The 25,946-nt window shown below is 36.4% G+C and overlaps 1 protein-coding gene across 1 annotated transcript in view; it reads left to right on the top strand.

The window, feature by feature from the left end:
- Nucleotides 1–12,813: 12,813 nt before the first annotated feature.
- EML4 (EMAP like 4) overlaps nt 12,814–25,946 on the top strand; it is an 83,872-nt gene continuing 70,739 nt past the window's right edge. Inside the window, exon 1 of the mRNA XM_068971814.1 lies at nt 12,814–12,916. The gene's annotated coding sequence lies outside the window, so the exon portion shown is untranslated. The remainder of the gene's footprint in view (nt 12,917–25,946) is intronic.

Below are 25,946 nucleotides of genomic sequence, written 5' to 3'. Positions count from 1 at the left end.
CTGTTTTTAATTTTTGCCTTTAAAAGTCTTTACTTTTCAAACTGGAAAGAACTGAATTTGAATTTGTGTTTCTGGGATTTAATATGGTGCCTGACAAGTTAGTCACTCAGTAAAATGTAGAAAGAGTAAGTATTTTATAGAAATCTAAAAGTTTGTTCTGTGTTTAAGAAATAATGCTACCCAAATTAATACACAAATGAGTACTAACAGCTTACAGTTTACATCATCTTTGTTGTTGTTGTTTAGTTGCTAAATTGGGTCTGACTCTTCTGCAACCCCATGGACTGTAGCCCACCAAGCTTCTCTGTCCATAGGATTTCCCAGCAGAACTGGAATGGGTTGCCCTTTCCTTCCCAACACAGGGATAGAACCCACATCTCTTGCATTATAGGTGAATTCTTTGCCACTTAGCCACGTGGGAAGCCCAGATTAAAAGCAATTTTACTAGCAAAATTTTACCTGCTAGAAATTAAAGGACAGACTTTAAGAGATGCTACTCAAGACACAGGGCATTTGGCAATGAAAGCTCAGAGTCCTAACCACTGGGCCAAAGGGAATTCCCCACCTCAGCATCCTGAATAATTTCTGTACCTCATAGTACTCAGATACTTGAATGTATGAATAGGCCTTTTAGAAAGACTGACTGTAATAGTAAAGAGGGAAGAGGTGCTTAAGCAAAGAAACTAAACTATTTAGGAACCAAATACTTTCTGGTCTGAAATCAGATTTTTATTTGAGAAGAAAGAAATGCCCAAGGTATATAATCTACAGATTAGTAGCAGTCTGCAAATGGGAGGTGGTGAAAAGAACCCCAGGTACTGTCATGTATGAGGAGCCTTTTTGTTATGTATCGGTTACAAAGCACTAGGTTGCAGAACTTCTTGACAATTCTGTAATCTTAGGAGTCTGTGAGCAGTCGTTTAATAGGGCTACATTTGTTATGAAGAAGAGTAGTTCAGACCTAAATTATAAAACTGCAGTCTTACATTTGTCTGTTGACTGAAGAGACATAATAAAGTACAATCTGCGTCAGAGCTTCTCACCAATCAATAGCAAGAATTTGAACTCTGTCCTAGTCTGTGCCTGGCACTACATTTCCTTTGTATCATTCTGTTTCCCTTCTGTCTGCTTTTAGTCACTCTACATGGTCTCGCCTAAATGTCCTTTGTTTCAAACACATTGCACACCTCCCAGCCCACTTAATTCCTGTTAATCTTCCAAGGAGCTCCTCCTGTATTTTGATGAATCTATACCAGGTATTAATCTATAGAGAAGTATTTTCCCAAGTCTCACTTGAGGAAACACTCTTGGTGGTTCCTACTTTCTTCTGTAAGGGCTTTTGTAAATATTAATCTAGATCATTTTGCTTCATTCCTCTTTTATCAGCGTTGCTTTTAGTTTACCCTTATCTCAGTCTCTGTAGCATAGCTCTTCATGTTCCGTTTAGTTTAGGTTTTATCTGTTTCACAGTATTTTGTGTGTGTGTTGATAGTAGTCCTGTTATTTCTGTTTTTCTTTGCTTTGGCTTAAATTTGCTTTTCTCAATTATAAATAAAAGTTTAAAAGCAACAAATTGAAGAGATAATCCATCAGTAGTTTTGTTTTGACACCTAACTCCATGAATTTGTTCTTTAACTAGCTTTAAAAGCAATTATCAAAAGAATAAATACATATTGTATTCATTAACTTTCACCTGCTTTTACATACTTTGGTGAGACTAAAGACACTTGTATTATTGTAAGCATATGTAGTTTAAAATTGGAATGTCTGACCAGAAGTAAATTATTATAGGTTACTTATTCATGCAATTGTGTTATTTTAAAATAATTTGGAAAATTAGTGAATTAAGAAAAATGACTCTTCTCATTGTTAATCGAATTCATTGTCTTACTCTAGTGAAATGGTTGTAACAAATCAGCCAACTTAGTCTTAACACTTAAGCTTTTTAAATTAATGAAGTGACCATTCTTTCAGTTTCTTTACAGTTCATGTGGATTTCATTTTATTTTAAACAAAGGCAAAAGGAAATGTGGCTTGCCACTTTGCACACACATTGTTTATTTCCTAGTAGAGAAAAATACTCATTTGAAGGGCTTTAATTCTGTTAATCATAGAAACTAATATGTTTTATGTTTCAGTTTCAGAAGGCAGAGTTTTGTATTCATTACTCTTAACCAGCTGAAAGATGATCAGAGAAGTAGTGCCTGAGGACAACCAGATAACTGTAGTGAATATTCATGGGTTCATTAATTCATGTGTTTCTGCGTGCGCCTGGAATTTAGCCACTCCCGAAAGCAGCCTTAGTTTTCTGTCTTTACCCTCCTTTTGCCTGCGTGCTGTTTGCTCTCCTTCAGTTCTTTGTCTCTATAAATAAGTAGAAGACTTTTCTTTAGATAAGAGAGCAAAGCGGCAAGAAAAGAACTGTCTTAAGAAGTTTTTATTTGTGCCAGCATAGAAGTGCTTTGTGGTAGGCCATCTGGACCGGGAGGATTTCCTCAGAATGTAAAGTATGTCGTGAGATTTAGAGAGCTGGGATTTGCTCTGGAACTATCTGGGAAGGCAGCAGGAAACGTGGACAGAACTGGTTTATATTGCTTGTAACGTAGGTGGCAAGAATGGAAGACAGCCTGCCTAGTCTCGCTTCAGGATGTGGTTCCTCTACACTTTCAAACTTCTGCGCTGGTAATGTATCTTTCCTTTTCTGGGAGACATGTGCCACAAACTTTACTACTTGTGACAAAAGAAATCTGAGGATGTGGGAATGAATTTAGGTCTCTTCCTTCCCCCCTCCCCCCTCCCCCTAGCTTCCTTTAAATATATGTGTCAGTAATAGCATAAATATTTGGTTACCTACTTTTATAAATGACTATTGTACCCCCTTTAAGAGGATATTTTCCTGTTGTGAGGGCAGAATAGGCTTTGTTCAGCTTGTTTTCCCTATCCCCACAAAAGGTGGTCATTACATTGTTTGTGAGGGAAAAAATAAAAACAGCTTTTACTGGAAAATAGTTTTTTTTGGGTTTTTTTGGGGAAAAAAAAAAAGCATGTCTCTTAAAAATAGGAAATGAGAATTGTGTAATTAAGCTTGACTTTTGCTTCTATGAAGTCTAACCAAAAAAACATCAAACGCAGAATTATCTGATTATGAATGAATCCTAGTAAAGTCCTTCCCTGGGACTAGCCTTCATGCTCAGAGTGTTGTGGCAAAAGTGGTTTTATATTTTCTTTTATTTTAACACAATTCCTTTTATAATTCATACTGCTAGGGGGATTTTTTAGTAAGAATATCTTATAAGAGAAACAAACATGAGTTCTTTAAAATAGAAAATATAGATCAATATTATTTGTGTTACTCAATTGAAGACAGATACTCTTTATTTTCATATATTATTACTAGCTGGACACGACTGAGCAACTGAACTGAACTGGAGGTAGTTAATATTGTCATTTACTAAAATAAAATATCCAAACTTTAACAGTGGCTTGTTTAATTAAAACTTCTTTGAGAGAAAAATTTGACTTCTAGCAGTAAAATATTAAGAGAAATAGGAAAGATTAATTCCTGCATAAATATGTGTTCATATGAGCTCTGTTTTTATTAGTGTATTTTCTTATGGTTTATTTCCAAAGTAAATTGTGGCTGTTGTAGAATTGATAGTGCATAACTTTTTCATAAAATACTTAAATATTGTCTTTAAAAGACAATATTTGAAGACAACCATTTCCATTTTAGGAAAAAAACCCCATTTATTTTGCTAAATGCCTTCTGATGGGAATTTAGTAATGTGACAAATTGGTTGTGATTTTGTTTTGTTTTTTGAAGAAATGGTATTTAAAGGCATCCAGTTTTCCTTTGGATGTATTATATTGATTTTTGTGTCTCTCATTAACCTGAGAATATTTCTTTTAAACGTCATGAGACATACTTTTACAAAAATGTTTTTATTCACTGTTCATAAAAATCTACACATTAACCAAATTTGTATTCAAAATTTGGGTGCATTACTAATTAGGTTTACATCACAGCCTAAATTAGCTTTGCTTTTCTTTACTGAGAAAATAGTTTTATGTTTTGTTCATGAAGAATATTTCACAGAAAAGTCATATAAAATAAGAATATAAGGGAGCAGAATCTTCTAAAATCCCACTTGCCAGACATACCTCCAGTCTCTATACAACTGTATGGTATGTATGCTTGTGGATATACAGTTCTGTATGGATATAACTACACTATAAATGTTGCCTGCAATTTTTTCCCTCTTTTATAGTACGTTGTTATACCTACTAAACTTTCTAGTTTATGGTTTTAAATATATACCATCCTTTTTAAGAGCTCCATGAGGTACCGTAGTACAGATGTTTATTTAATTAGTTCACCATTAGTAGTGATTTAGCCTGGTGCCTTCACTATTTTTTTTTAAACTATAAACAGTGCATGGTGGAATATGATTTCTCATGGTTTTTCACCATATTAGCTCTTCTGATCTTCATCACTACCATTCTGCTCATTAATGTCTGACCGGTGTCTTACAGAAATGGTTTTTAATTTTTTTTTTTTAATATTTGTTCTTTGGATGGTATTGTATCTCATATCATATACCTTTTTGAAACAGACTTTTTTTCCCCCCCAAAATTCATCGTTAACAACTAATCTTAGTTCATACCGTTAGGCCTCAAAACAATCATTAAACCCACAGGTTTAGTTGCTTTTATGACACAAAACTTCAGGGTTTTAGAAGTGAAACTCCATTTATATCTGTTTGGGGATTTAATTTGAAAAACTGGTTTCATTGTTCTAAAACAAAATGAGTAAATTAATTATGTAGTCTAGTCATTCGCATTCCCTTTCCTCTCTCAGAAAAGTCACTAACCTCCACCTCAAAAAAATATAACACAATGTGTTTTAATTGTCTTTATGACACAGATATTCTATTGTCTGTGGACATCTTCCTTCCTATCCCCTGCTCTACACTATCAGAAGTAACTATTGTCATAAATTTTGTATGTATCATTCCCTTGCTTTAAGGGTTTATTCTAAACAATATATCACTTTTGTATTTTTTTAACTTTATATAAAGTCCAACTTGCTTTTTACCCTCATTGTTATATTCCTAAGATTTATACATGATGTTTCATGTAGCCATAGTTTGTTTTTACCACTTACTAGTATTCTGTTGGATGTTTGTATCACAGTTTGTTTATACGTTTTACAGCTAATGATTGTTTCCAGTTTGTTGCTGTTGTGAACTTTGCTGTTATGGACATTATTGAACATTTCTGTTGGTGTGCATATGCACAAGCAGAGATTCGCCTGACAGGCCACCTGTTTTAGTTAAAAAAAAAGAAAAAGAAAAGTTTTATTGGAACATAGCTACACCCAATCATTTACGTATTTATGGCTATTTTTGTGTTACAAAGGTAGGTTTGAAGAGTTATTATAGAGATTATGTGGTCTGAAAGCCTAGAATATTTATAGTATCTGGCCCTCACAGGAAAAGATTGCCAGCGCTGCTGTAGGTCAGGGTCTGTACACCAGGAGTTTTTAATTGCTGGGTCATGGGATGTGTGCATCTTCAGTTTTGCCAGATGAGGCCAAAGTTGTATTTTGTTGTTGTTTGTTTTTTAGCTCAAAGTCTTGAGACAGTTTACTGCCTACCAGTAATATATGAGAATTCGTATTGCTCTTTATCCGAGGGAATACTTGATACACTTCATATTGTCACGCTTTAAGTTTTTTGCCCGTTTGGTTTTAATTTTTTCCTTTTCAAGATTATAAATGAAGTGTTTGAGCCTCATTTCATGCGTTCATTGGCCATTTATGTTTCCTTTACCATGAGGTGTTTAGTCACGGGTTTTGCAAACGGTTTTTCTATAGGACTGTTTGTCTTATCAATTTATAGGAATTCTTTATTCAGGATCCTAATCCTCTTTCACTTACAAATGTTCGAACTATCTTCTCCTCATTTGTGAATAGCTTTTTCTCTTTGTGTCTTTTAGTGAACGTGTGTTCTGAAAGCTAATGTGGTTTCAGTATGTACTTTAATGGATGGTGCTTACTCTGTCTTGTTTAGGAACCTCCTTTCTACTTGCAGGATATGAAGGAATTCTCTATTATTTTTCTAAAGGTTTTAATGATTTTGCCTTTAATTCTTTAACCTGCTTGGATTTGATTTTCATGTGTGGTGAGGAGAGGGACTTCAATATACTGAATTTTAATGAATTTGTGAATTTTGATTTAACTTGGGAAGTTCCGCCATTATTGCTTCATGTGTTTTGTTTTGTTTTGTTTTTTCACCTAGAATCTTTTTCTCCTTTTCCTGTGGGACTCCAGTGATACAAACATTAGGCCTGAAGCTGTGTCCATTTTCTTCCTCTATGTTAAAATTGTAAGCATCATATATATATATAATGTATGTGCTTATACATACATTATAGGTAACACTAAGTGCAAAGAAAGAAGCCGAAAAGGTAGGAAGAGAGATTACAAGTTTGAAAATGTAGTACTTTAAATTATTTAATTAGAAACATAATAGCTTCCAGGGCATCATTTTATCACAGTGCTTGCAGCACAAAGTAATTAAAATTTTAAGTGAAAACTGAGTCATCTAGAAATGGCTACATTATAAATATATGCCCTTATTAGGAAAACAGGAAAGTTGAGTGTACCATTTTAGAAAGATTTACATAAAATCATTAACATTCAAAAGATGCTAGAATGTATAGGCATGCCTCGTTCTGGTATGACGCTGGCTTGCCAACTTTTAGATACTTAGAATAGAGTACCATATATTTGTCTTGGCAAAGGTAACACGTATTTCTTGACAATTCAGAAGACAGGTTAACTGTGATTCACTGTAGTAAAAGCATAATAAGCAGTTAACCATTGTAGTTTTAAAACTGAAATATTGGATATTAACATTTACCTCGCACTTCTAATAAAAGAGACTAACTTATGCCAATAGTACATTAGACTGATGGAAAAAAGGTTTACGGACCGTCTTTCTCTTTTCTTTCTTTGCCCTTAATGAGTTTACGAACCCTTGGGAATTTATTTGTAGTTCATATTTTAACCCTCAAGGCTAGAAACTATTAATACTTTGAAAGGAGCAAAGAAATAGGAGACTACCGTAGGAAAAGGAAAAGGAATTAGTGTGCTTGGATTAAGAAGGGTGAGTGGAATATGCCTCTGAAAATGGATATATTCTGTTTACTGAACAGATGTATTCTTTAAAAAGTCATTGTGAATGTGCATGTGGTACCTTAGAGATTGAAAGAAAAGTAAGAACAAACTTTTGAAAATGTAAAGAGGAAGAGTGATGGGTTTTTTGGAGTCATCTGAGGAAGAAACTCTAACCCCAGTTTGCTGTGTGCCCAGGAGTAACTCTCCAAATTTCATAGTCTTAGAGTGTGTGTGTGTGTGTGTGTGTGTGTGTGTGCACGCACGCGTGCGCACGCGTGTGCATGCGTGTGCTCACTCAGCCATGTCTGTTACTTATCTATAAAATGGCAAGAGGAACTGTTGATCTTTAAGATAGTCTCTGTTCTAGCTTTTGTAATCAGTGAGTGCAAATTTAAGTTCATTGCCTTATGCTCTGATCTGTTCATTTATAAATTGGAATACTGTGCCTAGAGGAAACTTGCTTTAAGAAATCAAATTTCTGAAGCAGTATATTTTAGCTTAACTATAAGTTTAAATAACATTGTTACTGTGAAATTCAAATAATGTAGAAATACTAAAAAGCAAAAATTTCCCTTAATCTTGTCCTTACCTCATTCTCCTAGTCAGAAGTAACCCAATTACCAGATTGATGTATATTCTCCTAGATTTTCCTTGCTGTGTATTATGAGTAAGTTAAGTCGCTCAGTCATGTCTGACTCTGTGCGACCCCATGGACTGTGGCCCACCGGGCTCCGTCCATGGGATTCTCCAGGCAAGAGTACTGGCGTGGGTTGCATATACATATGTAAATATGAAATTTTTTGTGTACTTTTTAGAAGTATGTTTTGGTGCGTGTGTGTGTGTTTCAATAAATTATTCAGTACATGGTATTCCCCAGTTTGCTTACTCCACTTGAGTTGTCTTGTGGGGCTTTCAAATTTCTGGTTTATATACCTGTCTTATTATTTTTATGTTATTTGTTTGTTTATTTTAAAAATCATTTTATTTATTTTTGGCTGCACTGGGGGCTTTGCTGTGTGCGGGCTTTCTCTGGTTGCAGCAAGCAGGGGCTTCTCTTCGTTGCAGTGCACAGGCTTCTCATTGCAGTGGCTTCTCTTGTTGCGGAGCACAGGCTGTGGGTGCGTGAGCTTCAGCAGTTGTGGCACACGGGCTTAGTTGCTCTGTGGCATGTGGAATCTTCCTGGATCCGGGATCGAACCCATGTCCCCTGCACTGGCAGGTGGATTCTTATCCACTGCGCCACTAGAGAAGTCCACCTGTTTTACTATTTTTAATTGCATGGCTTTGTATGATGTGAATATATTATCATAGCTTATTTAACCCATCCAGGGACTTTAGATCATTTCCAGCCTTGTAGCAATAATAAAAACAGTGTAGTAAAGAACCTGCCCAGACAGAATAGTAACTTATCGAACCCTTGGTGTATGGCAGTGCTGTACATTTTTTCATTTAATAATCTGAAACTGGAGATAAGTACTATCATGAAAAAATTTCATGAAGAAGCCAGTCAGAGCTGGTGAGTCGTAAACAGATTTATTCATGCAGTGTAACACCAGAATTTATGCACAGTTCAACCACAGCTTTTATTGCTCCTGAAAAGGTGAAAAAGGCCAAAATATTAGGAAGATGTTACAGGATTTTAGGGCTATAAGGAACCATAGAGATCCACTCCTGTGCAGCTTTGCATCTCTGTTGCTGCTGCTGCCTTGTCTTGAGTGACCCTATAATTGATCATCCAAACTGGGAAACTTTAGAGAGAAAGAAGGAGTGTTATGATAATATTTTTACTGAGATAGCAGACATGTTTGTCCTGGGCAAATCGAGATGCATGAACACCTTACCCCTAGCCTAGACCACCTTCGCCTTTCACGCAGGTTACTGCATTAGCCTCATGTTTGGTCTCCATATGTTTACGATTATCCTGTTCCAATCCATTTTCTCTCCGCAGCCAGAATAACCTTTTTAGAACAGAAATCTGCTCATATCACCTCATAGTTTAAACCCTGTTTGGCTTTGTGAAAGAACATATTTATTCGATCCTCCCGTGATTATTAAGATGCAACATGAAAGTAAAGTGCACTTAAAACTGTGAGTCAAGTCCTCTGTTTGAATCTCATATATCAAGACTAGTTTGGTGACCTTGGGCAAGCTATTTCTCAAGCTGTTTCCTCAAGTATAAAATACAGATAGGGAGAGGAGGTAATAAATATGAAAGGTCCTGTATAAATCCAGGATGTTGTTAATGGTTAACATTATGCTTGTAATGTCCTTTGAAAAATTGTCCTGTGTCTTATCACAGTATCTAGCAGGTCGTGGTAGGATTTTTACAAGCTGAACCACCATTCATATGACTGTCCAAGTTTCACAAAATAAAAACCTTAGTCATTTTTGATGTGTATAACGGACTTTTGGACTCAGAGGGAGAGGGAGAGGGCGGGATGATTTGGGAGAATGGCATTCTATAATGTATACTATCATGTAAGAATTGAATCGCCAGTCTATGTCTGACGCAGGATACAGCATGCTTGGGGCTGGTGCATGGGGATCACCCACAGAGATGTTATGGGGAGGGAGGTGGGAGGGGGTTTCATGTTTGGGAACACGTGTAAGAATTAAAGATTTTAAAATTTAATAAAAAAAAGGAAAAAAAAAAAACCTTAGTCATTTTTTTTTTAATCAAAGTCTATAAAAGTTAAAGTAATTTACCAAAAGTAAAAGCTAGTTACCATGTCGGTACTAAAACCCAAGAGACTATACCTTTGGCATTATAGTCTGGTAATCTTTCCACTAGGCTTTGCTGCCTTCCCAAAAGAATTAAGAAGATTATGTGTTTATAAAAATCACATAAATATTTTACCTGTGATTATAACTTTGATACATAACCCATCTCCTGTAATTTGAGAAAAGTTTAGAAAGGCGTATCTGTATCATTTCCTGACTTAATCAGGACTTTTGGCTTATAGGTGGTGGCTTGTTGAAAGAGAGTTTGTCGGGTTACATAGATATCTGAAAGAAATATTAGAGTAACTCTCAGAATTGATGGTCCATGCTTCAGAGACTAGAACTGGAACTTAGGGCAGACAATACTTTTTATCATCGACAGCCCTAGATCTGTATGTCCTTACAGTTGACAAACCAAGAATGATGATACCTCCCTCCCACCCTCTGCTCTCTCTCTCTTTCATATTTGGGAGGACTCCTTTTGGCCTAACCCATACCCATAACCATTTCTATGGTAGTATTTGATTGAACCTTATGAAATTACCAATAGACATATTTTAACCATCAAAAAAAGCCACTTCATATACATCACCTTAGTAGTAGTGCATGGTGTTAGAGGAGAAAATGAGGGATCATAGATCCACAGCCCTAATGGAACCTCAAAAACCAGTAGAGGTCCGCAAAAGAGCTGTTTTTCTCCTACCAGAAGAAGGAAAATAGGAAAGTATTCTAGACAGACTAATGTTAATATGAAAATAACCATAGTGTGACACATAGAGCATCATGGGTCAGTTAGAATACAGCTAGTGTATGGCGTGCATGCTCAGTCATGTCTGACTCTTTGCAACCCCATGGACTGTACCCCCCCAGACTCCTCTGTCCATAGAATTTTCCAGGCAAGAATACTGGAGCAGATTGCCATTTCCTACTCCAGGGGAATCCTCCTGACCCAGAGATCAAACCCATGTCTCCTGTATTAGCAGGCAGATTCTTTACCATTGAGCCACCTGGGAAGCCCAGAATTCAGCTAGAATTCTGGAAATGAAAAAGACTTCAAATATAAAAATTTCTAAAATGAGAAGCTGAATTTTTCTTTTCTTAAGCCTCTCAAAGTTTGACAGATCTGCCTTTCATGTAATACATGGGCCTAAAGCTCTCAAATTTTACCTTTTGTACTTTGCTGTTGTATGTTAAACATTTATTAAATATCAGACACGTCCTGGATACCTTCCACAAAACAATCATTTAAACACAAACTGAGGCTCAAAGAGATAAAATAACTTGCCTGAGATTCCACAACTTATTAATTACAGAACTAGAATTCAAAGTCTAAATTGAAGATAAAACCCAACTTTTCCTTTCATTGCAGTACTTCTCAAAGATTGTCATTGGAATACCTCTAAAGACACAAGAGATGCATGTGTGTGCCTGAGATGTCTGTAGGCACGTAAGATTTTAAATGAGTGTTTGCTGCTGTGTAATAAATGGTGATGACTTTGGTTTTTAAGTGCTGGCGGTTTTGTTGCTGCCGTTTCTTAGTTAATATATGGCTGTGCTGGGTCTTTGTTGCTGCACAGGCTTTTCTCTAGTTGTGGCAAGTGAGGGCTCTTCTCTAGTTGTGTGCAGGCTTCTCACTGTGGTGGCTTCTCTTGTCACAGAGCACAGGCTGTAGGGCACACGGACTTCAGTAGCTCTGGCACGTGGGCTCAGTAGTTGTGGCTCACAGGCTCTGGACCACAGGCTCGGTAGTTGTGGCACAAAGGCTTAGTTCCTTCACAACATGTGGGGTCTTCCTGAATCAGGAGTTGAACCAGTGTCTCCTGCATTGGTAGGTGGATTCTTTATCACTGAGCCACCAGGGAAGCCCCCGTTGTTGCTGTTTTTAACTCAGACTTTGAGTTAAATTGTCTGCGTAAGATGTCTGGCACATTATCTCAGTATGAGAAAAATGGCACACTGTGGCTTAGCGTGTGCTGGAGCTAGAGGATGGCTCACCCAGTGTATATCACTCAGGTCAGGCCAGTCAGCTGTGAGAACCTCATTTCTTCCATTAAGTTTCCTGGTTATAGTGAATTAGCCATTAGCAAATGATCTTTTATACATTTGGATTCAGATTAACCCAACAAGTAGTATACTCTAAAGTTACACAGCTCTGAAAGTAGTTTGTAATTGCTGTATTACAGCTGAACATTATTTTGTTGTTGTTGTTGTTACATACCTAAGGGAGATATTAGCTATGTGCTTTATAGAAACTATACCTTTTTTCTTTTTTTAAGAGTTTGAGCAGCAAAAAGTATGTTACTAATTACGTAGCCATGCTTGGGGGAGGAGGTTGGGAGCATAATAATAAAGACAGAAAGTAAAGAATGGTTTCTGGTCATTGATGCTGAAGGTGAGAGGTTCCCAATTTGATACAAAAAGCAAAACTGAAGTGATTTGAACTCCTTATTTTCATAGATAATTATGATAATGATATAATAAGTAAAAAGGATGCTTTGAATAGTTTGCAGTTATGCAAGTTTCTGGATGTCTACAAAGTGGTATATTTAGGGAACATTTTGGTGAAAAAGTTATTAAGGTGATGGTGTAATAAACAACTCGACCATGAGAAAATTTTCATAGTTTTAATTACACGTCAGCTATATTAACTTTTTTGTTTTAAATTAGTTCAAGTAGCTATGAAAATTGTAAAGATTTAATCTGTGTAAAAATTATTTTCAGTTTTTCTCATCTTTTATAAGAGTTATCTAGTATACACTTTCTTATACATCATTAAATTGTTCCTTAAGCAGTTTACTTTAAAAAATATTCCATATTTTCTTATTTTTATAGATGATAGTATTTCTGCTGCAAGTACTTCTGATGTTCAGGATCGCCTCTCAGCCCTTGAGTTACGAGTTCAACAGCAAGAAGATGAAATCACAGTGCTAAAGGCAGCTTTGGCTGATGTTTTGAGGCGTCTTGCCATCTCTGAAGATCATGTAGCCTCAGTGAAAAAATCAGTCCCAAGTAAAGGTAATTTAAGTGTGTTGTAAAGTAGGGAGAATTTTGCTTTTCACAACATTTTCTTTGAAATAATATATTAAATGAATTTTATCAATGACATTAAGATTGGGAATATAAAACAATAGTTTCTCTTTGGGGTTACCTATGACTAGAGTTTATTTTCCATTTCCTTTTTCTTTATTCCCAAGAAATTCTGAAAGTTTATTATTTTAAATTGGGAATTTTTGTGTAATGCCACTAATTGTACTTACTGGCTTTTGTATCATGCTGTTTGTGTGAATTTAGCGTCTTTCAACTGCATAACAAATTAACTTAGAGCACAAACAGAATCATCTGTTTCCCATAGACTTCACATTGTATGTTGAATATAGCAGATAGGCACTCATCCTGTTAAAATGAACCCTCTTATCATTACAGAAATGATTTACACCATTATAGTAGTTCATATAGCTTCACGCTAAGCCTTCTGTGGTCATTAGTCAGCAAAGTCTTGAAAAATTTAATTTAAACTCTGAAATTTATTGCCAACCCCAGTTCAATGGAAATTTCAACTTCCAGACTTTGGGAATTTTCAGAGGTTGAAATAAACAGTTATTGGGACCTTGTTGCTCTGAGTTTGGAGCAGATGTCATGTGCCCTTTCTCTTCTTCCAGCTACCCAGAAGGAATTTTAAATTCTTTCACATAATTGAACAATCAAACACATCATTTCAAATGTCTCACTGACTTCTTGGTAGAGTAGATGGACTTGTTGCAAGAAGGGGGAGCTCTTCCAGGGCCTGAAAGTGGGCTCTTGGCTAACACTCAGAAATGAATTGTCTGAGGAGACCCACATGCTGTCAAAGCAAGAGGTTTTATTGGGAAAGGGCACCCTGCCAGAGAACAGTCGTGTAAGAGAACCCAGAAGAACTGCTCTTCCACATGGCTCACAGTCTTGAGTTTTATGGTGGTGGGATTAGTTCCGGGTTGTCTTTAGCCAGTCATTTGACTCAGAGTCCTTCCTGGACTTGTTCAGCCTAGATGGATGCCATCGAGAAGGATTCTGGGAGGTAGTCGGACATGCGGTGTCACTTTTTAACCTTTCCTGAACTCTCCCTGTTGGTGGTGGCTTATTAGTTCTGTGTTCCTTACCAGGACCACCTGTGGTAAAACAGCTCATGCAAATGGTTACTATGGTGCCAGGCCAGGGTGGGCGGTTTCAATCGGTGTCCTTCCCCTAACAGACATAGGCATAATTATCCCCATTTGGCAACAGAGAAAGAAGATTCATCACCTTACCTCTACTGTAATATGTCAATGCAAATGATTAATCGGACGAGTCTTACATAACTCCTAGATTTTTAGTAAGTGATTAGTTAGCTAGAATGTGAGGAGCAGATTTGGAAGGAAGATTATGAATTCAGTTTCTGAATGTTGAATTTGAGGTACATATGGTGTATAGATAGATATATATTGATAGTGCTCATGCTAGTCCTGGCTAGCAATAAAAATTTGGGAATGTTCAGCTTATGGATGAACATTTCTATGTTGAAGTCATAGAGGATGTAAAAAAGAAAGTAGCTCAGGATAGTTTTTGGGGGAGCCTCCAGTATTTCAGCATAGCAAAGAAAGAGTACTTCATGTTGCCAGCTGCTACGAAGAGGTCAAGTAGAACAAGGACTGAGAGGTGACCGTTGGATTTGATATTTCTGAGAATGTTAGAAAACCTCTTCAAAAGAAATTTTAATAGAGTGATAGGATTACAAATCTAATTGCACTATTTGAGAAATAAGAATTGAAGAGAATTGTGGAATGAAGAGCTGCAGCTATAGCCAGCTACTCTTTTCAAAAATATTTGCCTGAGAAGGGAAGACAGTAGTCACTAGAAGGATGCTAAATCAAAGACCAGCTTTAATTTTAATTTTTTAAGATGTTATAGACTTGAGCAGAAAAATATGTCGAGACCAGAAAGGCAGCAGAGAGAAAGATGATGTTGGTGGGGGAGGGGTAGTGGTAATTGTGGCAGGTCTCCGGGGAGTTTGAGAAAGGATGTTAAAGGCAGATTAAGAGCTGTTAGTGTTAGATGGAGTAAAGACTACTGCCGAGATAAGCTGGGAAGAGATAAAATTCAGTGGAGATTGATGTACGTTCACAGTTGTCATTGCTGGAAGTTTCATCCATTCTCACTTTCTCCTCAAGAGAGAGTCACTCAGCTGTGGACTGGAACCCACCAGGGTTCTCTATCCGTGGGGTTTTCCAGGCAAGAATATTGGAGTGGGTTGCCATTTCCTTCTCATGAAGTCCTTTAAGAAACTAAGACAGCTTCTGGGTGGTGGACTGAAAAAAGGAAGTAAATGTTTGGGATGGTTAGAGAGTAGAAAATGGAAGGCCACAGAAAGAAGTGCTCAGGGACCCTGGTGTGAAACTTCAAGGGAGAGGCATTCATTCTGCCTGGTTTTCTGATTTACATTCTTATACCTCCCACCCTCCAGCACTCCGGGGCTTTGTGTAGAGAGTTAGATAACATGCCATTAATACATTTGTCTTACCACCATTAGATAAATATGTCAGTGGTATAGGATAAGGGGCCCATGTTTGACAAAAGACTTGATTGAAGCCACTCTGGTTGTTATAAATGGGTTTTTTATTTTTTGAGAACCAACTTTGAGGTCTGTCAAGATCACGCCAGGGGAAAAAAATTTATTTGGTTATAAACTGATTTTTGTAAGAGGATTCTGAAGTATTAATTTACAGGAAAGGTAAACCTGTGCATAATGAGAGAAGAACAAGTTTCTCTTCTATACTGAATATGTGTATCCTCAGCTTCTGGCTCTATTAAATCCTGTAAGTGACATAGTATTTGGTCATTACCCACAGCATTTTTAAAAACTTATTTTATATAGTTTGTATTAGCCTACAATCTTTAAAAAATTTTATTATGCTAAAACTGATACATTTTAATCTTGTTTTGAGGAAAAATTAAAGTGTTTTCTCCCATTGTTTATTTACTAAGGTATTTTAGTAAACAAAAATTTATAGAGAAATTTAAAGAAAGAAATTTAAAGACTGCTCTTTTTTAAATTTGGCATGTAGATGATATTTTATATGACACATAAGTTACTTAGCATCTACTTGTTTCAGTTTCATGAAATACAAATACAATAGCTATAGTCCCTATCCCCAGGAATATATTTTTGTAAATGGTCCTTTTCTAACTGTCCTTCATTATTTCTTTGTATCTAAATTGAATTTAGGATCAGCTTTGTTACAGTCTCCTCTTCAGTGGAGATTTATCCAGTTCTGGAACCATCTGCAGTTTCTACATTGGAACTTTTCCTTCCACATAGTACTGATTATTATTTCTTATTAATAACTTTATTAACTAGAGAGATAATAAGTTCCTTTCCATTAATTCTACGTCTTAAGTTTACTTTGACTGCCATTCTTATAATATGTTGATATGGTTTACTTTTTGAAATGGAGTCCACTAGTGAATATTCTTCAACTTACTTCGTTACCTTAAACACAGACTTTGAGTTGCTGGCTATAAAATGGATTGATGGGGGAGGAAGGATTACATAATAATTTGGGGAAATATTAATTAAGAAATGAGCATAATTCATTAAAAATTTATTACCATTTCCCATTAGTGAAAAAATTTGCCTGACCATTTGTTTTCTAATATTGATACTAAAAATCAAGAGAAATACATAAAGTTTTGTTAATTTTATTTGCAATTCTGAGCAACTTTATCTCAAAATTTATATATATTATAGTATAGAAAGTAATTGACAAATATTAAGTGAATATTTGCTGTTGTCATTTGTATATAACCTTAAAAAGATCAACTATCAGTTTTGACATAAAACAATTTATTAATACTATAAATATTTGAAGTAAACACTTAAAGTGTTTTCTAACAAATGCAAAAGAATTTTGAAAAGCAGTGAAATTATTTTGCAGGGATTTCGTATTTTTTCTTTCATTAAAAAGTAAATGATGTGAAATTAATATTATGTGTTAATTATACTGCAATTAAAAAAAAATAGTGAAATCATTCCTGATACTATACAGCTTTATACCTGAAAATTTTTAGTCCCTTGCAAAATGAGGATTTGTAGTGTTCACTTTCACACAAATTACTGCAGGACAGTAATCATCTTCTTAAGATATTTAGACTTACCATCTTCTTAAGATATTTAGAACTTCTAGAGGACTTTTCTTTAGAGGTGAGAGTAAACTGCAGTAGATAAGTAGGTAATAAGATTTTATGCGGTTATGATCAGAAGTATAGGTCAACTTCCTCATTGTTGAAGACAACTGTTACATACTTTTGCTAGATGGTGGTGATATGGAAACATGACTTGGCTGCAGGTATGGCTAAAACTAAATGTGTATGCTAATAATTTAATGACATTCTCTGCCACTTCATAGTAGTATTGCCATTCAGTTAATGCCAGAATCAGAAACACACCTAACTAGTCATTTCAATATTTTTAGTTCGTTCTTTTAGTTTGTCCTCTCCAGTATGCTAGTAGTATTAAAAGCTAAACCTCATTTTTTCTTGAACATATTATGTCAGACACTTAACTGAGGTAGAAAGTTTTCCCAATAGTTTTTAAGGTGGCCAGTCATTTAGATTTCTCATATACCTTCTCTTCTGTTGGAGAATTCTTTCCTTTTGACGACATATGTTCATAATATATACACCAGTTGCAGCTGAATCCTTGCCAAAAAGAAAAAAAAAATTACCTGTACTTTGGAGCAAAAGAGAAGGCCCAGGGAACACTCTGGCAGTTTTAACTGCCAGGAAGACAAATTATGTCACAGCTGGTGCCTGGGAAACCCATTAAGACCTCTTGGGGTGACCAAATGAATGTAATTTGAGAATATAGCCCAGTGGCAATATGTGAAGACAAGCTGTTAGTACACAATGGTATAGAAGCTCATGAGTCAAATTATCTAAAGGTGGGAAACCGCCATTTTAAACCAGGAAACTGCTGGTAAATCAGAAAAATCAAGCATTATGACTGCTGCTTGAGAAATGAGAGAACCCAGAGGCAAAATAGAAATTTAGAGGATGTCAGTTCTCTAAAAAAAGCATTCCTAATTATGCAGAATCTAGGATAGTATACAGACACAGATCTATATCATTTAGCTTTTACTGTAAATACATTTGGGAGAAGACAGAGATGGTCATGAGTTTGAAAATGTTGTTAATAAGTAAATTCCTTTAATCAGGTTAGGAGGAGTGAATTTCCTTGGTGGGGCCCTTGAGCTAAAATGATTCATAATTGTGGTAGGGGATGGGAGAGTATCTTATTATTTTGACAACACATCAAAGACTTCTAAGCTGCTCTTTGTATATGAAAATAAACGGGAGGATATTGCCTCAGACAAGGCAGCAATTACCATTTACAGAGCTCCATTTCTCCATGAGAGTCAAATACTCTTTGGTCATTTCTACTCAGAACACCCTTTAAAAAATTAATGGCCAAGAGTTAAGACTAAAGTACACCTTCCTGTGAGACAAGAGAAAAGGGGAAAAGTACAGATAAAATTCCAAAGGGAAGAGATAAAATTTGATAAAGTACATGTAGTCCTCAATCTTTTTAAAGAATGAAACAAAGTTTAATTGACAAATTGAAAAAGGTGGCAGGGAGCTTGAAAGTGTGAAGAGAATGGAAGAGATGAGTGTGAATTAAAAGTTTCATTATAGACCATCTTTACCCTTCTCCTGATCAAAAATTTTCTCATCCTTTAGGGCCTCAAATGAATTCCTGAAAATGATCTATTTTTGGTATCTTTTTGGAGTTGTTTAAAAATTTTATTATGTGGTTCTGATGGTATATATATATTTGTTGCTCCTGCGAGATTATAAACTGTTTGGAGGCAGGGACAGTTTCTTACATAACTAGCTTTGGAGTGACTCACGATAGATGCAAGAATAAGAGAATGTTACAGATGAGGGTAGCAAGATGCATTTCAGATTTGCAACACTTGCAACAGTCCTTAGTGAGAGTTCAGTGAAATTCATTAATATTTAGGAACTGTTAGGCTAAAGTGTCAGAAAGATCATCTGCTTAGGTTTGTCATCGAGAAATACAAACAATGATGATTAGCATCCTTATGTCACAATAAAGTAAAATAAAGTATAAAATTTATTCATTGTCCTTCAACCCTGGCATTATGATGGTTAAAACTGAAACTGTAATTAAAACAGAATTAGTACCTTCTTGGTTTATAGGCTTTTAGCCTAATTTCTCTTATTTGAACTGGATTTCTGCTCAGAAATAGGACTACTTTTGTACCTTTGGTTACTAGAGGTCACTGTTGGTTCCAGTCTTCTAGTCTTGCAGGCTAATCTTTGAGAGGCTTGTGGCTCAGACTTTATAATGTCCAAGCCTTGGGGGAAGGGGTGTGTGTGTGTGTGTGTGTGTGTATATATATATATATATCTTTTTAAACATACGTGTGTGTGTGTAGCTAATGATGCATTTTAGTCATAAATTTGTGTAACTGCAATCATTTTTATACTCCTTTCTTCCAGTTAGGTTCCTAATATTCTAAATTTTAAAGAATACGTTTTAGACTCCTCAGCCAAAAAACAGGCCTTCACCCACAGTTCTTTTTGATTTTTGCCTCTGCTTTACATAACTCATTGCCTCTACTGTGGGAGATCATTCACCCTTTTATCCAAATACTAAGGATTCCTGGCACTAAGAGTTACTTGAAATTAAACTGTAGGATGGGCGGTGACCATGAAAATCTTTTGGTGTCTTCTTGCTACTTAATGTAAGTATCTGGGGACCTTGATGATTTAGTGCTGTTCTCTGCTTAGAATTTTCTTTTCCCCTACTCCCATCTGGTAAATTCCTATCTGTTATCCTGATATAGCTCAAAATGTCACTCTCCATAAGACAGAGTTACTTCTTTCCACTTATTACCTAACCATTACTTCTCCCTGGACTCATATCTTGATTTCATTCTCTAATATAATCTTGAGCAAGTTAATGATCTCTTTAGGCCTTAGTTATTTCATCAGCAAAACTGGAATGATAATAGTATATCCTTTTTAGGATTATAATGAAGATTAAAGGACATAATAATTATAAAACACTTAGGATAACAATATTTAGCAAGTGCTTGATAATTAATATTAATACTCTTCTATACCATTTACTGTATTGTATCTCTTTCCTTCATCTTTTCAATGCACCAATCACTATTTTAGGTGCTGGAGATTAAAAAATTTTAAAAAGACACTGACTTTGCTTCTACAGGGCCTTAGGTAAAGTGAGAAGATAGCTAAGTCAATAATTATGAAACTGTATGTATTGATATTAAAAAGGTAAATTTAGGGTATTGTGGGAGCACCTGATGCTGAGGCTAAAACTCCTTTGGCCACCTCATGCGAAGAGTTGACTCACTGGCAAAGACCCTGATGCTGGGAGGGATTGGGGGCAGGAGGAGAAGGGGACGACAGAGGATGAGATGGCTGGACGGCATCACTGACTCTATGGATGTGAATCTGAGTGAACTCTGGGAGTTGGTGATGGACAGGGAGGCCTGGTGTGCTGTGATTCATGGGGTCACAAAGAGTCGGACATGACTGAGCGACTGAACTGACTAAACTGGGAACATCTAACTGAAACTGGAGTCAAAGATTCCTTGCAGAAGGTGACATCAGCATTCACCTTCCTTTATGATCTTAACATCCACCTACTGGTACCATTTCCCCAATTGTTAATCTATATTCTAGACTTGAGCAGTTAAGAATTACCTACTTACTAGATTGTTGTGCTTCTGTGTCCCTCAAAATTCATAAATGTAAAATGTCCCCAAGCTGAAATCATTATCTTTTAAGACATAAATATTTCTTACAGCTTCCTTTTCCTTTCCATTTATGCTGCCTAGCTCTTATTTCAGGTCCACATCATGCTATGCTTAGACCAGTGCCCTGAAATTTACTCTTCATACAGCCAGCTAGGATGAACTAAGTATTTTTTTCAGCTTAATAGAGATCTTTGATGGTCTCTATTTCCTACAGATAAAATCTCCATAATGTAGCTCCTCCTTACCTCTACCATCTGGACTTTACCATCTGGACTCTGCTTTTCCTTGTCCTACATTCTCACCACATAAAGAGCTTTTTTTCTATCCCACCCCCATGCTGTGCCCACTTACATACCCCACTTTACCTTCTTTCTGTTCCTTTACACACACTGGGAAAAGATCCATGTATCTTATCACCTCTCATTTACCTGGCTGCCTCTTACTTATTCTTTAAGGCTGCTCTGCATTTTTTTCTAGGAAGCCTTTCCTGGGCTCTGTGTCCCTAATCACCCTTACAGAACTGTGTGTCTTTTCTCTGAGCTTGTGTGATGCTCTGTTCATATCATTTTGTTGCTGTACTTACTTTATGTTTTCAGTGCTAGTGTGATTTTCTTGCAAGATTTTAACTCCCTGATGCTCGTGGCTCCCTTATATTCTCTTGTAAACACAAGGCTAGGATAATAATAGTCCTTGAGTAAATATTTGATGGGTAAATGGATAATGAATATATGTAAATGTAGGCAAGCAGAGGTGACTAGTGTATCACAGAGAGAAGGATCATCCAGGAGTAAAGTGCAGAGGAGTAAAAAGTACTTAGTTTGCAAGTTTAAAATAAATAGAAGTATGAGGTGTGAAGTTGGGAGTATCAAAAATGAGCTTCAGCTGGTGAAGAGAGCCCATAGTGAAAGATTTTCTTAGGCCTTGCTAAGGAATTTAGGTTTTATCCTGAGGACACTGGAGGGCCATTAAAGGATTTTAAATTAAGCAATGACAGGTAGTTACACTAATCCATTAATTCTAAGATGGCTGTATTTCTTGCATTTTAACATCTCTGGAATTGTATCTTACTGTTGATTGTGTCTTACAGTTCTTACAAGCAGCATTTCTTTCTGGTGCTGTTCATGATAATGGTATATATTACAATTGATGGCATATTAAATTCAAAGATACATAGCATGTTTTAGAAAGATTTCTGACACAGTGTACAGGATGTTTTAAGAACAAGGTCATAACAGTGCTAGAAGGGAGAATAGAGATAAACTGATCATAATCCAGAAGAGAAATTTGAGGCAGTAGTGGTGAAGAATGCATTCATTTAGTCGTTTAGATATGAAGTGTTTTCTAGGATTCAATCAGAATGCTAAGCATGGTGATACAGACAAGAATCACACAACAAGTAAGAGTTCCAGCTAGAGTTGCTGCTGCTGCTGCTAAGTCACTTTAGTCATGTCTGACTCTGTGCGGCCCCATAGACGGCAGCCCACCAGGCTCCCCCGTCCCTGGGATTCTCCAGGCAAGAATATTGAAGTGGGTTGCCATTTCTTTCTCCAATGCATGAAAGTGAAAAGTGAAAATGAAGTTGCTCAGTCGGGTCCAACCCTCAATGACCCCATAGACTGCAGCCTTCCAGGCTCCTCCGTCCATGGGATTTTCCAGGCAAGAGTACTGGAGTGGGATGCCATTGCCTTCTCCTAAACTAAAGAGAGTATCCCATTTATACTAACTGGGAGAATGTGTTTGTTTTTCTTTTGGAGATAATTGCTAGCTTGGTGTGTATGAAATACAAAGTCTTCTTTCTCCTTGAGGTAAAAGAACGTGAAGTAGCTTTTCTCTGTTTACATATTAGTATGAGAAGTTCTAAAATAATTTAAAACAAAATTCAGGGGGCTTCCCTGGCGGTCCAGTGGTTAAGATTTATGACACAAGGGATATGGGTTCAGTCTCTGATTAGGGAGATAAAATCTCACATGCCTTGGGGTCCCAAAAAAACCCCAAAAAACATAAAACAGAAGCAATATTGTAAAAATTCAATAGACTTTAAAAAAGACAAAATTTAAAAATAAGTATTGATTAGTGACCTATCTCACTGCTGCACTCGTTTTTCAGAAAGAGAACATTAATGTGTAATTCCTTCCTGAAAGACTTAGTATCATGTGTATATTGGCAGGATTCTGATAAAGATATTAAAATAAAATGATTTGTACTTCTGTCTGTGATGTAGCTCCAAAAGTTCTCCAGTGTTTTTAATTTTGTTCTTCTTCACTCATGCTTATACAATCAGCCAGATTCAATGAGAGTTCAGGTTAGGCTAAAGATTTGTCATTTTCAACATAGAGTACTTGATAATTTTCAGTCATATAGTATGTTTTCTGAGACCTGCCATCTTATTCATATCAGCATCTTCATTTTTCTATTTTTCATTTATTTTACATAATAAAGATAAAATAACTAGATAATTACAAAGATATTTCAATTTTTTAAATTGTTATTACTCTTTATACTTTATAACTGACTTAGTACTTGGATATCTTTATAGAAAGTGAAAGAAAGTGAAGTGGCTCAGTCGTGTCCGACTCTTTGCGACCCCATGGACTGTAGCCTATCAGGCTCCTCCATCCGTGGGATTTTCCAGGCAAGAGCGCTGAAGTCGATTGCCATTTCCTTCTCCAGGGATCTTCCCGACCCAGGAATCAAACCCGGGTCTCCCGCATTGCAGGCAGACGCTTTACTGTCTGAGCCACCAGGGAAGCCATGAGCTCCTTTATAGTGCCATGATACGTTTATAGTGAATAATAAAAATGAAGCCATTATATTAACATATATACCTCAAAATGGCCAATACATCATAATATATCTCATCTTTTTGAAGTAAGTATCTAGGATACTTACTTAGTTTGGAAGTATCTAGGATACTTACTTCAAAGGCAACAAGAGAGCCTTCTGAGACTGATCAAAACTGTAAGGTATAACACTGCCATCTAATCATGTGGCCATGAATGGTAATTTCACAAGATACCTTGAAAGTATTTGAAGAATTGAACAGTAAACTGTAGGACTTTGAAACATTGATGATATGTTGATTTTTTTTTTAACATTTTTTATCATAAAATACATAGCATAAAATTTACTACTTTAACCATTTTTAGGTATACAGTTCAGTGGCATTAATTACATGCACATTGGTTGTGTAACCATCACCACCATCCATCTCTAGAACTCTCTTATCTTCCCAAACTGAAGCTGTGCATCCATCTACTCCTTTCCTTGTCCCCCATCCTGATTTTTTCTTTTTTTCTAGAAACTACCATTTTGTTTTCTATTTATATGAATTTAACTCCTCCAGGTATCTAGTATAATTGAAATACAACAGTTGCCCTTTTCTTCTTATCTGGCCTATTTCACTTTGAATAATGTCTTCAGGGTTCATCCATGTTATAACATGTTATACAGTTTCATTTCTTTATTAGGCTAACTAATATCCCATTTTATATACATATATACCATTCATTTATCAATGGGCATTTGGGTCTGTTCAGTTCAGTCACTCAGTCCTGTCCGACTCTGCGAACCTATGGCCTTCCTGTCCATCACCAACTCCCATAGTTTACTCAAACTCATGTCCATTGAGTCGGTGATGCCATCCAACCCTCTCATCCTCTGTTGTCCCCTTCTCCTGCCTTCAATCTTTCCCAGCATCAGGGTCTTTTCAAATGAGTCTGTTCTTTGCATCAGGTGGCCAAAGTGTTTCTAATTTCAGCTTTAGCATCAGTCCTTCCAATGAATATTCAGGACTGATTTCCTTTAGGATGGATTGATTGGATCATGCAGTCCAAGGGACTCTCAAGAGTCTTCTTCAACACCACAGTTCAAAAGCATCAATTCTTTGGCACTCAGCTTTCTTTATAATCCAACTCTCACATCCATACATGACTACTGGAAAAACCATAGCCTTGACTAGATGGACCTTTGTTGGCAAAGTAATGTCTCTGCTTTTCAATATGCTGTCTAGGTTGGTCATAGCTTTTCTTGCAAGGAGCAAGCATCTTTTAATTTCATGGCTGCAGTCACCATCTGCAGTGATTTTGGTGCACCAAAAAATAAAGTCTGCCACCATTTCCCCATCTATTTCCCATGAAGTGATGGAACCAGATGCCATGATCTTCATTTTCTGAGTGTTGAGTTTTAAGCCAACTTTTCCACTCTCCTCTTTCTCCTCTTTCACTTTCAATAACAGGCTTTTTATGTCTTCTTCACTTTCTGCCACAAGGGTAGTGTCATCTGCATATCTGAGGTTATTGATATTTCTCCCGGTAATCTTGATTCCAGCTTGTGCTTCCTGGGAACCCCCATCCAGCGCAGCATTTCTCATGATGTACTCTGCAAGTTCACAGTTCACGTACTGTTGAAACCTGGCTTATAGAATTTTGAGCATTACCTTTTGGCTATGTGGATAATGCTGCTATGAATATGGGTATACAGATATCTGCCTGACTTCCTGCTTTCAATTTTGGGGGCTGTATATACCTGGAATTGGAATTGCCAGATCATTTGGTCCTTTCATGTTTAATTTTTTGAGAAACAGCCGGTAATATTTTGTACTCCAGGGCTGTGTGTGTGTGTGTGTGTGTGTGTGTGCGTGGGCGCGCATGGTGTGCTATTTTACATTTCTATATGTAATATAGAGGAATATGTAAAATAGGAGGAATACATTGGGGTTTCTGTTTCTACGTGTATGTAGAGAGCACTCTGAACAATTTGCATCATATATTCTTACTGAAAAGCAGTCAAAAGATCTTGAACAGATAGTTCTCCAAAGATATACAGAGGGCCAGCAAACCCAGTAAAAGATTCTTGGTATTAGGGAAATGCAAATCAAAACCATGATGAGATAGCACTGAATTCCCAGAGATGGCTACAGTTGGAAAAAAAAAAAACCCTGAAAATAACAAGTGTTGGCATGGATGTGAAATTGGAACCCTCATACATTGTTGGTAACATTATAAAGCGGTGCAGCTGCTGGGTTTGGGCGTTCCTCAATAAGTTAAACGTAATGCTGTGACCCAGCAATCCAACTCCTAGTTATCTACCCAAAATAATTAAAAACATGTTCAAATGAAAACTTGCATACAGATGTTTAAGGCAGCACTGTTTACAGTAGCAAAGAGAGAAAACAACCCAGGTATTCATCAGCAGATGAATGGATAAACAAAATATGGCATAGTTGT

This window comes from Capricornis sumatraensis, chromosome 1 (genome assembly GCF_032405125.1).
Source record: "Capricornis sumatraensis isolate serow.1 chromosome 1, serow.2, whole genome shotgun sequence".
NCBI lineage: Eukaryota > Metazoa > Chordata > Mammalia > Artiodactyla > Bovidae > Capricornis > Capricornis sumatraensis.
Note: the sequence above shows the minus strand (reverse complement) of the source record. Positions and strands in the feature narration are given on the sequence as shown.